Below are 5000 nucleotides of genomic sequence, written 5' to 3'. Positions count from 1 at the left end.
TTTTGGCCCGTTTTTGGGCCGTTTTAGCCAGTTTTTGGCCTGTTCTTGCATTGCGCGGTGACCGTCGAGAGCGGAGCAAAACGTCAGCCATCTCAGCACCCTGGAACCCCCCGGGTGGCACAGGGCTGGATGGGGCTTTCGTATAGCAGGGACGGTGCTGCCTCTCGCTTCGCTCGCTGTCCGCCGCTCGCCGCTCGCTCGTGCAGCCAAAAATGGCCAGTTTTGGCCCGTTTTTGGGCCGTTTTGGCCAGTTTTTGGCCTGTTCTTGCATTGCGCGGTGACCGTCGAGAGCGGAGCAAAACGTCAGCCATCTCAGCACCCTGGAACCCCCCGGGTGGCACAGGGCTGGATGGGGCTTTCGTATAGCAGGGACGGTGCTGCCTCTCGCTTCGCTCGCTGTCCGCCGCTCGCCGCTCGCTCGTGCAGCCAAAAATGGCCAGTTTTGGCCCGTTTTTGGGCCGTTTTGGCCAGTTTTTGGCCTGTTCTTGCATTGCGCGGTGACCGTCGAGAGCGGAGCAAAACGTCAGCCATCTCAGCACCCTGGAACCCCCCGGGTGGCACAGGGCTGGATGGGGCTTTCGTATAGCAGGGACGGTGCTGCCTCTCGCTTCGCTCGCTGTCCGCCGCTCGCCGCTCGCTCGTGCAGCCAAAAATGGCCAGTTTTGGCCCGTTTTTGGGCCGTTTTGGCCAGTTTTTGGCCTGTTCTTGCATTGCGCGGTGACCGTCGAGAGCGGAGCAAAACGTCAGCCATCTCAGCACCCTGGAACCCCCCGGGTGGCACAGGGCTGGATGGGGCTTTCGTATAGCAGGGACGGTGCTGCCTCTCGCTTCGCTCGCTGTCCGCCGCTCGCCGCTCGCTCGTGCAGCCAAAAATGGCCAGTTTTGGCCCGTTTTTGGGCCGTTTTGGCCAGTTTTTGGCCTGTTCTTGCATTGCGCGGTGACCGTCGAGAGCGGAGCAAAACGTCAGCCATCTCAGCACCCTGGAACCCCCCGGGTGGCACAGGGCTGGATGGGGCTTTCGTATAGCAGGGACGGTGCTGCCTCTCGCTTCGCTCGCTGTCCGCCGCTCGCCGCTCGCTCGTGCAGCCAAAAATGGCCAGTTTTGGCCCGTTTTTGGGCCGTTTTGGCCAGTTTTTGGCCTGTTCTTGCATTGCGCGGTGACCGTCGAGAGCGGAGCAAAACGTCAGCCATCTCAGCACCCTGGAACCCCCCGGGTGGCACAGGGCTGGATGGGGCTTTCGTATAGCAGGGACGGTGCTGCCTCTCGCTTCGCTCGCTGTCCGCCGCTCGCCGCTCGCTCGTGCAGCCAAAAATGGCCAGTTTTGGCCCGTTTTTGGGCCGTTTTGGCCAGTTTTTGGCCTGTTCTTGCATTGCGCGGTGACCGTCGAGAGCGGAGCAAAACGTCAGCCATCTCAGCACCCTGGAACCCCCCGGGTGGCACAGGGCTGGATGGGGCTTTCGTATAGCAGGGACGGTGCTGCCTCTCGCTTCGCTCGCTGTCCGCCGCTCGCCGCTCGCTCGTGCAGCCAAAAATGGCCAGTTTTGGCCCGTTTTTGGGCCGTTTTGGCCAGTTTTTGGCCTGTTCTTGCATTGCGCGGTGACCGTCGAGAGCGGAGCAAAACGTCAGCCATCTCAGCACCCTGGAACCCCCCGGGTGGCACAGGGCTGGATGGGGCTTTCGTATAGCAGGGACGGTGCTGCCTCTCGCTTCGCTCGCTGTCCGCCGCTCGCCGCTCGCTCGTGCAGCCAAAAATGGCCAGTTTTGGCCCGTTTTTGGGCCGTTTTGGCCAGTTTTTGGCCTGTTCTTGCATTGCGCGGTGACCGTCGAGAGCGGAGCAAAACGTCAGCCATCTCAGCACCCTGGAACCCCCCGGGTGGCACAGGGCTGGATGGGGCTTTCGTATAGCAGGGACGGTGCTGCCTCTCGCTTCGCTCGCTGTCCGCCGCTCGCCGCTCGCTCGTGCAGCCAAAAATGGCCAGTTTTGGCCCGTTTTTGGGCCGTTTTGGCCAGTTTTTGGCCTGTTCTTGCATTGCGCGGTGACCGTCGAGAGCGGAGCAAAACGTCAGCCATCTCAGCACCCTGGAACCCCCCGGGTGGCACAGGGCTGGATGGGGCTTTCGTATAGCAGGGACGGTGCTGCCTCTCGCTTCGCTCGCTGTCCGCCGCTCGCCGCTCGCTCGTGCAGCCAAAAATGGCCAGTTTTGGCCCGTTTTTGGGCCGTTTTGGCCAGTTTTTGGCCTGTTCTTGCATTGCGCGGTGACCGTCGAGAGCGGAGCAAAACGTCAGCCATCTCAGCACCCTGGAACCCCCCGGGTGGCACAGGGCTGGATGGGGCTTTCGTATAGCAGGGACGGTGCTGCCTCTCGCTTCGCTCGCTGTCCGCCGCTCGCCGCTCGCTCGTGCAGCCAAAAATGGCCAGTTTTGGCCCGTTTTTGGGCCGTTTTGGCCAGTTTTTGGCCTGTTCTTGCATTGCGCGGTGACCGTCGAGAGCGGAGCAAAACGTCAGCCATCTCAGCACCCTGGAACCCCCCGGGTGGCACAGGGCTGGATGGGGCTTTCGTATAGCAGGGACGGTGCTGCCTCTCGCTTCGCTCGCTGTCCGCCGCTCGCCGCTCGCTCGAGCAGCCAAAAATGGCCAGTTTTGGCCCGTTTTTGGGCCGTTTTGGCCAGTTTTTGGCCTGTTCTTGCATTGCGCGGTGACCGTCGAGAGCGGAGCAAAACGTCAGCCATCTCAGCACCCTGGAACCCCCCGGGTGGCACAGGGCTGGATGGGGCTTTCGTATAGCAGGGACGGTGCTGCCTCTCGCTTCGCTCGCTGTCCGCCGCTCGCCGCTCGCTCGTGCAGCCAAAAATGGCCAGTTTTGGCCCGTTTTTGGGCCGTTTTGGCCAGTTTTTGGCCTGTTCTTGCATTGCGCGGTGACCGTCGAGAGCGGAGCAAAACGTCAGCCATCTCAGCACCCTGGAACCCCCCGGGTGGCACAGGGCTGGATGGGGCTTTCGTATAGCAGGGACGGTGCTGCCTCTCGCTTCGCTCGCTGTCCGCCGCTCGCCGCTCGCTCGTGCAGCCAAAAATGGCCAGTTTTGGCCCGTTTTTGGGCCGTTTTGGCCAGTTTTTGGCCTGTTCTTGCATTGCGCGGTGACCGTCGAGAGCGGAGCAAAACGTCAGCCATCTCAGCACCCTGGAACCCCCCGGGTGGCACAGGGCTGGATGGGGCTTTCGTATAGCAGGGACGGTGCTGCCTCTCGCTTCGCTCGCTGTCCGCCGCTCGCCGCTCGCTCGTGCAGCCAAAAATGGCCAGTTTTGGCCCGTTTTTGGGCCGTTTTGGCCAGTTTTTGGCCTGTTCTTGCATTGCGCGGTGACCGTCGAGAGCGGAGCAAAACGTCAGCCATCTCAGCACCCTGGAACCCCCCGGGTGGCACAGGGCTGGATGGGGCTTTCGTATAGCAGGGACGGTGCTGCCTCTCGCTTCGCTCGCTGTCCGCCGCTCGCCGCTCGCTCGCGCAGCCAAAAATGGCCAGTTTTGGCCCGTTTTTGGGCCGTTTTGGCCAGTTTTTGGCCTGTTCTTGCATTGCGCGGTGACCGTCGAGAGCGGAGCAAAACGTCAGCCATCTCAGCACCCTGGAACCCCCCGGGTGGCACAGGGCTGGATGGGGCTTTCGTATAGCAGGGACGGTGCTGCCTCTCGCTTCGCTCGCTGTCCGCCGCTCGCCGCTCGCTCGTGCAGCCAAAAATGGCCAGTTTTGGCCCGTTTTTGGGCCGTTTTGGCCAGTTTTTGGCCTGTTCTTGCATTGCGCGGTGACCGTCGAGAGCGGAGCAAAACGTCAGCCATCTCAGCACCCTGGAACCCCCCGGGTGGCACAGGGCTGGATGGGGCTTTCGTATAGCAGGGACGGTGCTGCCTCTCGCTTCGCTCGCTGTCCGCCGCTCGCCGCTCGCTCGTGCAGCCAAAAATGGCCAGTTTTGGCCCGTTTTTGGGCCGTTTTGGCCAGTTTTTGGCCTGTTCTTGCATTGCGCGGTGACCGTCGAGAGCGGAGCAAAACGTCAGCCATCTCAGCACCCTGGAACCCCCCGGGTGGCACAGGGCTGGATGGGGCTTTCGTATAGCAGGGACGGTGCTGCCTCTCGCTTCGCTCGCTGTCCGCCGCTCGCCGCTCGCTCGTGCAGCCAAAAATGGCCAGTTTTGGCCCGTTTTTGGGCCGTTTTGGCCAGTTTTTGGCCTGTTCTTGCATTGCGCGGTGACCGTCGAGAGCGGAGCAAAACGTCAGCCATCTCAGCACCCTGGAACCCCCCGGGTGGCACAGGGCTGGATGGGGCTTTCGTATAGCAGGGACGGTGCTGCCTCTCGCTTCGCTCGCTGTCCGCCGCTCGCCGCTCGCTCGCGCAGCCAAAAATGGCCAGTTTTGGCCCGTTTTTGGGCCGTTTTGGCCAGTTTTTGGCCTGTTCTTGCATTGCGCGGTGACCGTCGAGAGCGGAGCAAAACGTCAGCCATCTCAGCACCCTGGAACCCCCCGGGTGGCACAGGGCTGGATGGGGCTTTCGTATAGCAGGGACGGTGCTGCCTCTCGCTTCGCTCGCTGTCCGCCGCTCGCCGCTCGCGCAGCCAAAAATGGCCAGTTTTGGCCCGTTTTTGGGCCGTTTTGGCCAGTTTTTGGCCTGTTCTTGCATTGCGCGGTGACCGTCGAGAGCGGAGCAAAACGTCAGCCATCTCAGCACCCTGGAACCCCCCGGGTGGCACAGGGCTGGATGGGGCTTTCGTATAGCAGGGACGGTGCTGCCTCTCGCTTCGCTCGCTGTTCGCCGCTCGCCGCTCGCTCGCGCAGCCAAAAATGGCCAGTTTTGGCCCGTTTTTGGGCTGTTTTGGCCAGTTTTTGGCCTGTTCTTGCGTGGTGCGGTGACCGTCGTGAGCGGAGCAAAACGTCAGCCATCTCAGCACCCTGGAACCCCCCGGGTGGCACAGGGCTGGATGGGGCTTTCGTATAGCAGGGACGGTGCTGCCTC

The sequence above is a fragment of the Musa acuminata genome, unplaced genomic scaffold (genome assembly GCF_036884655.1).
Source record: "Musa acuminata AAA Group cultivar baxijiao unplaced genomic scaffold, Cavendish_Baxijiao_AAA HiC_scaffold_192, whole genome shotgun sequence".
NCBI classification, from domain to species: Eukaryota; Viridiplantae; Streptophyta; class Magnoliopsida; order Zingiberales; family Musaceae; genus Musa; species Musa acuminata.
Note: the sequence above shows the minus strand (reverse complement) of the source record.